This window comes from Miscanthus floridulus, chromosome 2, assembly GCF_019320115.1.
Source record: "Miscanthus floridulus cultivar M001 chromosome 2, ASM1932011v1, whole genome shotgun sequence".
NCBI classification, from domain to species: Eukaryota; Viridiplantae; Streptophyta; class Magnoliopsida; order Poales; family Poaceae; genus Miscanthus; species Miscanthus floridulus.
Window position 1 is genome coordinate 43,874,784 of NC_089581.1, and position 9,722 is coordinate 43,884,505.

The window sequence follows — 9,722 nt, forward strand, 5'->3', positions numbered from 1 at the left end:
AAAATTGTTTTTTTAGTTTCAGTTCAATGTGTCATGATTTTCAATTTTCAGTCACCCTTTCCGTTTTCGTTTCGAATGCCTTCCTAAATCGTTCATATTAGTTGTTCTTCAATATTTCATGCTTTTCAATTTTTCGGTTTGTTCATTTTTTTTGTTTTAGTTTCAGTTTAATGAGTTATGAGTTTTATTTTTTTTCAGTCACCCTTTCAGTTTAATGAGTTATGAGTTCCATTTTTTCAGTTTCTGTGTTCCTTTTAGTGTCTTTTTTGTTTCATTGTTTTTTAGTTTCGGTTTATTGAGTTATGAGTTTTATTTTTTCAGTCACCCTTTCAGTTTAATGAGTTATGAGTTTCATTTTTCTCTTTGAGGCTGAGTGTCTTCCTAAATCCTATTTATTAGTTGTTCTTCAATATCTTTCATTTTCTTGTAAAAATGTTTCTTTTAGTTTTAGTTAAATGAGTTATCAACGAGAAAGTTGTCGTGTATTTTAAAGAATAGTTGTCTTTTCCTTCAATTTTCATGTTGGTATTTTTATTTATTTATTTATTTTTGTCTTTATCAATCAAGTTATTGATGAACTGTATAAGTTTGTTGCTGAGAAATTTTATGGGAAGTGCCACTTTTGCAATGGGTTGTATAATAACGTGCCTCTCCAATTGGCAGCTTACGCTATATCTGTCCTAATAATTTGTACCTCAAGTTGTAGCTTGTCTTTTTTTTGACCGCTACTCTTGTTTTCGTAATAAATACCTTGGAGTGGCTAGCTAGTCCGGTTTTCCGGCTCCTACATTGGGTTGTATGATACTCCCTACCCAGTTGGCAGGTTATTCAATACTATGTAACAATTTTACTTTATTATTCTATAAAAACCGATGTGCATATTACGGTTCTGTTCGCTTGAGCTTATTCAGAACTATTTTTCAGTCATGGAATAGTATTTTTCTCTCGCAATATTTTAGCATAAGTATCAGCATAAGTCAAATTTTAGCATTAACGAACAGGGTTATGTAACAACTTTAGTATATTTTGCAGTAACAACTTTAGTATTCCACGGTAGCAACTCCTTAATAAATCTACTAGCACATATTTACATATAAATTGCTACAGGAATAAAATTCTACGAAGCATATGTAAGTTGTGCGGTCTAGTTTTGTTCGTCTCCTCACGTAAACTACACCCTGCACTTAAATTGAAAATAGACACACCGTTCAAAATTTGCTTCTGGCTGACGTCACATGGAAAGCGACATTTGCATGGTTCATCGACGGCCACTTGAAAATAGAAAGGAGCGGCGAGGGGAGTGGGTCCGGTCGAGCGGGTAGTGGGGAGGAGAGTGGGTCTGGTCGCATGCAGGGCTAGCGGGGAGGGAAGTGGGTCTGGTCACGCACATGCACGCTCGCCTGCAGCGCAACGGGTCGCGCCTCAGCAAGGCTGACTCACCTTGCTGTTTGAGTATACACATCAGCATGTATCTTACGGGGAGAAAAGAGAACATGCATAGAAGATTGAGCCTGCGATTCTCTCGTCACCTATCTCGCACACAACACGAGACAACAGACTATTTTCTCTGTGTGTATGGCTTGGCATGGAAGTATTAAAAATCTCAAATAGTTATTACCTCTGCCTCTAAATATCTATCATTTTTGTTTTCTAAGAAATAATTTAACTAAATATATATTAAAAAATATTAATATTTTTAGTACATAATTAGTATCATTGGAAAGATCTTTAAATCTAGTTTTTAATAAATTTATTTAGAGATGCAAATATTGCACGTATTTTTTATAAATCGAGTTAAACGGCGCACATGACAGTTATTTAGGAAGGGAGTAGCTTCAATACATAGTCCTTTGGATTGCTAGCTTTTAGCGTGCAGTCTCCGAGCTAGCCGGTAGTTAGGACAGCTGTGGACACCCTTACCGGTAAAAATCTTAACCCGAGCTATTGCCAATAGGCTGTAGTCTAATTTTTATTCTCAAACTTTAAACCATTCAAATCACCTTTTCTATCCTGGTTTGAAGTGGTTTTTGGTTTTTAATATTTTAGTTAAAAAGTCCGATAATTACTTCTCAAGGTTTTTAAGCAAAAAATATTTAAGCAACTAAAATTTTTGAGAAAATATAGAGACATATTTGGATATAAAGAATTTAAATAAAATATTTAGTGCTCATGAAAATATCTCTATAACCTCAAATCTAAGAAAATGATAAAATATCAAAAGAATCTAGAAAATTCTCAAAAACATTCTAGTCAATGTCTAAACGTGCTTGACAAACGTTGTATGGAACAAAAAATATGAGATAACATGAATGCAACATATATTAATATCGAATGCAATTTCATACCATGGATTTGTGCTGGTTGTGTCTTATGTTTTTTATCGTAAAAGGTTTTAAACGCGTTTAATTTTGAATTTTTTCTTGATATTTATCCATTTTCTTCCTATCTTCACCCTAGCTAGGTTGAAGAAAAGAGTACTTACACTTAGTCAAGGTACTAGTCAATCTATGAAAGCCATATCGTTGTGGAGGATAAATCATTGTTGGATCAATAGAAGTAAGTGAGGCCATGTTTAGATTGTAAAAAATTTCAACTCGATGAATAGTAGCACTTTCGTCTTATTTGGTAAATATTGTCCAATTGTGGACCAACTAAGCTCAAAAGATTCATCTCGTGATTTCGAACTAAACTGTGCAATTAGTTATTTTTTTTACCTACATTTAATGCTCCATGCAAGTGGCTAAAAATTGATGTGATGGAGAAAGAGTGAAAAAACTTGGAATTTGGAGATGATCTAAACAAGGCCTGACTTGAAATCTATGGCTAGAAATTATAGGTGAATTGATTCAGTCACAAGCTCACGGTTGACATGCTCAAAATATGAAGTGATGAAGACCCTCAAATATGCATGATCAATGTGACAAGAAATGGATGGATGAAGGTTCAAACTTAGGTTAAATTATTTTTATATTTAATTCTTGAGTATAGGAATGCATTGCAATCCAAAACAGATCAGATACTTGCATTGGGTTCACTATCTCATTAACAAATTCATATAATACCACTAGATCAAACAATCAATTCAAGCTATAGTAATAGAGCATGAATTTAAACTTTTCATTTGTTATGCATGACCCTAATAAGGGATGAAATGATCATGCATATTACAATGGTACCTTTGTTATGTTGAAGAAGAGGTAGACTCTAATTTCATTTCTCCAGTACCAATGTAAAGTCCATTAATAGCTTGGTCAAGACCAATCATCAATATTGAAATATATTCTTCACCTGCATGAAGTAAACACCACTAATGATCAAGTGCTTCTTTTCTTGTTGTGGTTGGCCTACGATTCTTGATAGATACCACATGTTGTGAGAACTATTGTTGGTCATGATACTCACTTGTGACGGTAATACCATTTGTAGAAATGATCACTTTCTTTGTTCTCCAAAGCTTGCTTTCTCTTGGGGTAACTTGCTTGCTCTTGATCAGTTTTTTATTCTTCAATGTGATACCGCTAATGTCCTTTTAGATCACCATTTCACTAGCGTCACGAGTACAGAAGCTCAGGCACCTAATAGCCTCACATGCACAACAACTCGAGCACTAGGGCGAAGTCGGTCGGTCACCAAAGGACCACCAATTGGTACCAATTGAAATATGATAACTTATTTGATTGACGATCTTGTATGATGAACTCAATCTGTTTTCAATTTTGATCCTTGATTCCTTATTTGAGTCTTTTTCTTTCTTCTTGTTTGAGTCCTTTTCTTTCTTCCAATCGATCTTGATCATCATTTGAACTCAAACTTCATTTTTGTCTTGAGCTTGGTGTTGATCTTCAATTTGGAGTACTAAATGTGTGCCAAATACACTCCATAGTCAAATGGCCTTGTACCCCTTCACTTGTCATGCTCTTAGCTCAATTCAAAACCAAAATTAGGTCTCTTAACCACTTATAATCATTTATCCTACTCGAGAGCTTTTCCAAACAAGCGAAGAAGAAGAATAAATAATATATGATGAACTCAATGGTAAATATTTTAAATTATGACAATTTAAAATGTTGCATGTTACAATATCATACGCATCTCTTATTTTTGCCATTGTTCTTACTAGGGATGGCAGTGGGCAGTTTTGGGTTGGGGCACGCAAGTTTCGGGTCCATCGGTTGTGGGTGCGGGGTGATTCCCCTCCCCCCACGTTCTTCGGATTCAGGGACCCGAAACTTATTGGGTTAGGTTTTGGGTTTTGGTTTCCACCTGCGGAGACCCAATGGAGATCCAAAATAAATCATTTTGAATAAAAACTCATGCCCTTAATTAATAGATTATTTATGTAAGTTATTAGGCTTGTTCTAAGTTGAGTCATGGAATTGTGTGTTATTTGTTGACTCTTGTTTATACATGTGAATATGTTATATATAGTATGCATATGTTTCCAAAAATTCCTTATTGTTTTTATTGTACTGCCATATAGTGGTGGGTTTTGGGTTTTGGGATCCACCAGGTTTGATGGTGGGGTGGATTTTCACCTGAATCGGTGTTAGGGCAGTTTTGGATTTGAGTTTGGGTTTCGGGTTTGAATCTGCAGAGCCTTCACTCGACCCAAATCCGCCTAGTTACCATCCCTAGATCTTACCCATTTGTATGAATCTTTACGGGGATGTAACAACATGATTTCACGATGCACCGCTTGCTATTTATTAGACTTTAAACAACAACAACAAAATGATGGGTCCCTACGCCAAGTAGGATAACCTTTCCATAACTCAACTTGAATAAATTCATACAACTAGCAACACAATTTGATCAGTGTAGTCTGTAGATAGATGATCTTATCTTATCTTATCTATACTCTTATAAAGTAAAACCCCACTAGCTATTTATCTCAATATGCAAGCTGTCCAACTAGGCAATGCACTATCATATACCATTAAAATCCACTAAGCAAAACCCCACTGACTATTTATCTCAACATGCAAGCTGTCCAACTAAGCAATGCACTATCACATACAATTAAAATTTACTAGCACATACAATGTAATGTCCACGTAAGCAAGACACGTAAGCATTTTGTTGAACACGTCATCGTACCATGCAATCCCTAATCCGCAATTCTCGCAACAACGTGTGGGGTATGCTTCTAGTATTATAGATTGCTAAATACTATCATTATTCACCTCATGTCGTCGGTCATTTCATCTAGCACCCTTATAAGAATGATGGGGTTTCATTTTTCCTTAGTATATGGTCAAATTGTAGAATACCAAATAGCTTCAGTGATCAACAATTAGGATTCAAGAGTCAATGGTTTTAAAAATAGAATCTATGGTTTCCAAATTCTCATTCTATGATCAATACGCATGTAAGTATAAAATAAGCATGCCCTTAGTTTAGAAAGTTAGGGCCTAATTGTAAATAAAAAATATAGATTTGCTTTTTTCTGCATTAGCCTCTCTATGCTGCTTATGTAAGTGTTGTTTTGCTACTCTACTGCCTTTCTAAGTCGGCGTCGTCTCATTTCTAGCGTTCTTCATGTTAGTTTTCCATAGCCTCATGTCCTATAGGCTCTAAATATAGGAGTCCCTAAGATGCGCGGCAACAAACATAGGTTGTTTTCAACACAAACCATGTGGGCCCACTAGCATTAATTTGTGTATCTACCTAGTCCTACCTCTCGATGGCCGGCAACCACAATGCGGATGCCGCTAGAGAGCCTATTGTGAGTGTCTCTCCGCCCGCCTATGAAGCCTAGCACCGCGCCCTCCTCCGACCATCGTCGTTCATCTCCACCATCTCTGACAACAATGAAGGATGTGAGGAGCGTGCGTTTGAGCCATCTGAGAAGGTCATTGTTTCCGTCTCTGGCAACCCCAAAGGCGACGCCAATGAAGAGGGTGCCTTCTATCATTCTATGCCTCGGGGGGCTACATGCCACCTTTCTCATGGAGCAAGTTGTGGCTATTCACGGGCCTGGCTTCCTAATGAGCATTGCATCTATGGACCCAGGAAACATCGAGGGCGACCTGTAGGCCGGTGCCACGGCAGGCCGCACACTGCTCTGGGTGCTCCTGTGGGCCACAACCATGGGCCTACTCATGCAGCTTCACGCTGCGCGCCTCGTGGTGGCCACGGGAAGGCACCTTGCTGAGTTAAGTTGTGATGAGTACCCGGACTAGGCGCGTCGTGCGCTTTGGTTGATGGTTGAGGTTGCCTTGGTCAGTGCCGACATCCAGGAGGTCATCGAAAGTGCCATTGCCATCAAGATCCTCCACCATGGCCTATTGCCGCTCTGGGCCGGCGTTGTCATTACCACTTTGGATTGGTAGGCATCTTTGGTTGCCTCTTCTTGGTATATGGAATGTTGTTAAATCCCGACAGTCATTTCGCATATATGATGAATGGTTGAGTGATGTTGATGCTAAATCTTAAGCTATTTTTTAGATTGGGGTATTTAGGCCTTGTCACTACAATGTTTTTTGGAGACCGGTGGTCATCGGCTAGATAACCTTCTTGCCTTTTTAATTTTTTTAGATAGAGTGTAGCATAAGGGTAGTAAAATTTGTCTATTTGACCCTAGGGTTCCCATAGATGTGTCTTGAAAGAACATAGCCAATTATATTCCAATATTTATCATATAAAGTATTAAAAAATGTGATAGATATTCTATTTTTTGTCTAGCCTGCTAGTAGATTATTAGTGATTTATTGCATATAGTTCAACAAAGCACTTGGATGCACGTGAGATAAATAAATGTTGATGGTATTAACATGGTGACCTAGAAGAACCGATCAACAAACTTTACTATGTTTAGTTATTCTATTTACGTTGCGTATAAAGAGCTATAACAACACAAGCGCATGATATTTTTCTCTCTCCAATTTTTAGCATATACAATAGTGCTCTGAACAAGGGTTTTTATCTAGTATGGACATATGGTGCACTTGTTCCAATATGTCTCCAACAATATGAGTAGTATAAGAGTGCCATGTAAAACAAAGCTTATGTTTTTTATACGACCTTACAAAGTTTATTGTTAACATCATGACTTGTGAGCACTGATTTTGTCGTATTTAGTGCTTAGATGGTTGGAGGGTTGTACTTGCACCCTACTTACCATAATACTATTTTCATCAGCTTTATGTTTCTTTCCTTGGAGAACTATGGGGTGAGAAAGTTGGAAGCTCTATTTGTGGTTCTGATTACAACAATGGCATGTTCCTTCGCATGGATGTTTGTAGAGACCGAGCCTAGTGGCAAAGATCTATTAATCGGTGAGTGTCTATTTCTTCTTAACCTCCTTTTTTATTCAAAATTTGTAAAAGAGCTCACAATCAAAAGTGAGATGGTTAGGCCGAGGTTTAAACCCGTGGTGGTGGTGGGCATCCGTGCAACAAGTGACTCTACTACATAATAGCCATTTGATGTGATGTTATCTTCAGTTTATCACATTGTAATTTATGTACAATAGGTATTCTATTTCCAAAACTGAGCTCAAGATCAATAAAACAAGCTGTTGGTCTTGTTGGAGGTGTTATCACACCCCATAATGTGTTCCTCCATTATGCTCCTGTGCAATCAAGAAAAATTGACCTAGACAAGGAATATAAAGTTCGTGAAGCGTTGAGGTACTATTCCATTGAATCGACCCTAGCATTGGTAGTGCCCCTCATGATAAATTTATTTGTCATAACAGTTTTTGCAAAAGGATTTCATGGTACCAAGGAAGCAGATAATATCGGTCTCGAGAATGCTGGAAAATATCTACAAGAGAAGTTTCGGGGGACTTTTTCCCTATCCTTTATATCTGGGGTGTTGGATTGTTAGCAGCTGGCACTAGTAGTACCATAATTGGAACTTATACTAGACAATTTATAATGGGTGGATTTCTGAATTGGCGGTTGAAAAAATGGATCAGAGCATTGATCACTAGAAGCTTCGCGATTGTGCCAACTATAACCGTTGCTTTATTCTTCAACAAATCTGGCTTTGAGCTGGATGTTCTCAGTCAATTCAATGGTTTCCAAGGAGGAAGTCATGGGGGTGTACAAGATAGGTTCAAGAATGAAAGTAAGTAATGGTTATTGATAATGTAAACTTGATAAGCTAATATTGGTTTGACTAAATTGAACCCTTCCCAAACTGCTTGATCTTAGCTCATGAGGCTTGACGAGCTTTGGTGCACTAGCTCACTCATTTACCATTCCAAGACCAAGCTCAAATTTCTTACCAAACTACGCCTTATGACAAACCTAGTTTGTGTGTTTCTTACTTCACATTTAAATACTGTTTGTAGAGATTATCAATAATTAACTCATGCTAAGGCACATTCTCAAAAAAATACCTATCATCTAGAACTAGCGTCTAGGAGCATTATGATGCTGATATGTGCTTTACTTTATAATCATACTACTTGTTTGGGACATGTGTGTAAGCTTACATACCTTTGCAACATTACCAATGATTATTAATAGGTGGTAGATATTGTTGCGCTAAAATATCGTCGGCTCTATTGCAAACATTGGCAGGCATAGCTTGCATATATCATCAGTGTCCTATTACCCAAAAATATAATGGGTTGTTCATTTTCTTAATGATAGCCCAATTTAGTGATTTCAGAGTTTCTCATCTCATGTAAAGGTGTCAAATTTTCTTGGTTTCTTAAAAAAATTGTTTTCTTAACTCAATGTTATATTGTCACTGTATGGTTTCTTCCCGTATAAATAATTTAGGTTCTAACTATAAGCAGCGAGATTACATACAATGTGTGGATGTATTGTGTTGAGCCTCTTTGGTGAATCCATTTAGATTCTAACTGTAAGTAGAAAGATTGCATGCAGATGTATTACATTGAGCCTCTCAGACAGTATAAATAGAGTATAGAGACTCAGGAGGCAGACACCTCTCTAGTTACATATGGTGATACTAGGTTACATTCCTATCTACCAAATACAGACAAACACAAACATATTATTTATGTGTTAAACGACTGACATATTATCTTTCAATGTGTGCTCTAATTGCTCAGGAAGTCTGAATTTGATCTTATCCTTGAATGATGGGAATTTGAATGTCTTAGTTGTTGTAGTTCCGTCAAATTGCAAATTCACTATACAGCATTATCAACTGACCTCGGCATCTTGATGCAGGTTGCAACCTGGACAGTTGCTTCCTTGCCGATCCTAATCAATAGCTATATGTTGTTGGACTTCTTCTCTTCAGAAATGTGAGGCATGTTGTATAGCTCAGCTCTATGTGTGGCTGTGGCGACTTATTCTATGTTCATACTATATCTTATTTTTCGAGGCATGGAATTTCCCTACTATCTCGCAACAACATTACACAAGAAGAGTTCTATATAGTGAAAATTGGATGAACAATATTGTTGTATGGTAGCTTATTGACATTTTTAGGAAGATCACAAAAATATAGTGCCCATTGTATAGAGGAGAACAAAGTTTCAGTTGCTGCAAAGAATTATTAAGACTGTTGTATGGTTTATATAAAGAGCTCTAACTACTATTGAAAAAATGTCATGGGAGAGGAACAACCTCTGTGTTTATACCTAAATTTCCTAACAATATCTTCTTATTTCGTGGTACGTGGAAATGACAAATCGTGAGAGAAACACAGCAAGATATTAAGTATCAAAGTTAGATTGTTGGTACTCATGATGTCGGTGTACAATGAGATTCGAGTTTATGCCGTGAAAATTTTCA

At 37.0% G+C, this 9,722-nt stretch overlaps 1 pseudogene; it reads left to right on the forward strand.

Moving 5' to 3' along the window:
• Positions 1 to 5,934: 5,934 nt before the first annotated feature.
• On the forward strand, positions 5,935 to 9,233 carry LOC136538636 (metal transporter Nramp6-like; annotated as a pseudogene).
• The last annotated feature ends 489 nt before the right edge of the window (positions 9,234 to 9,722 follow it).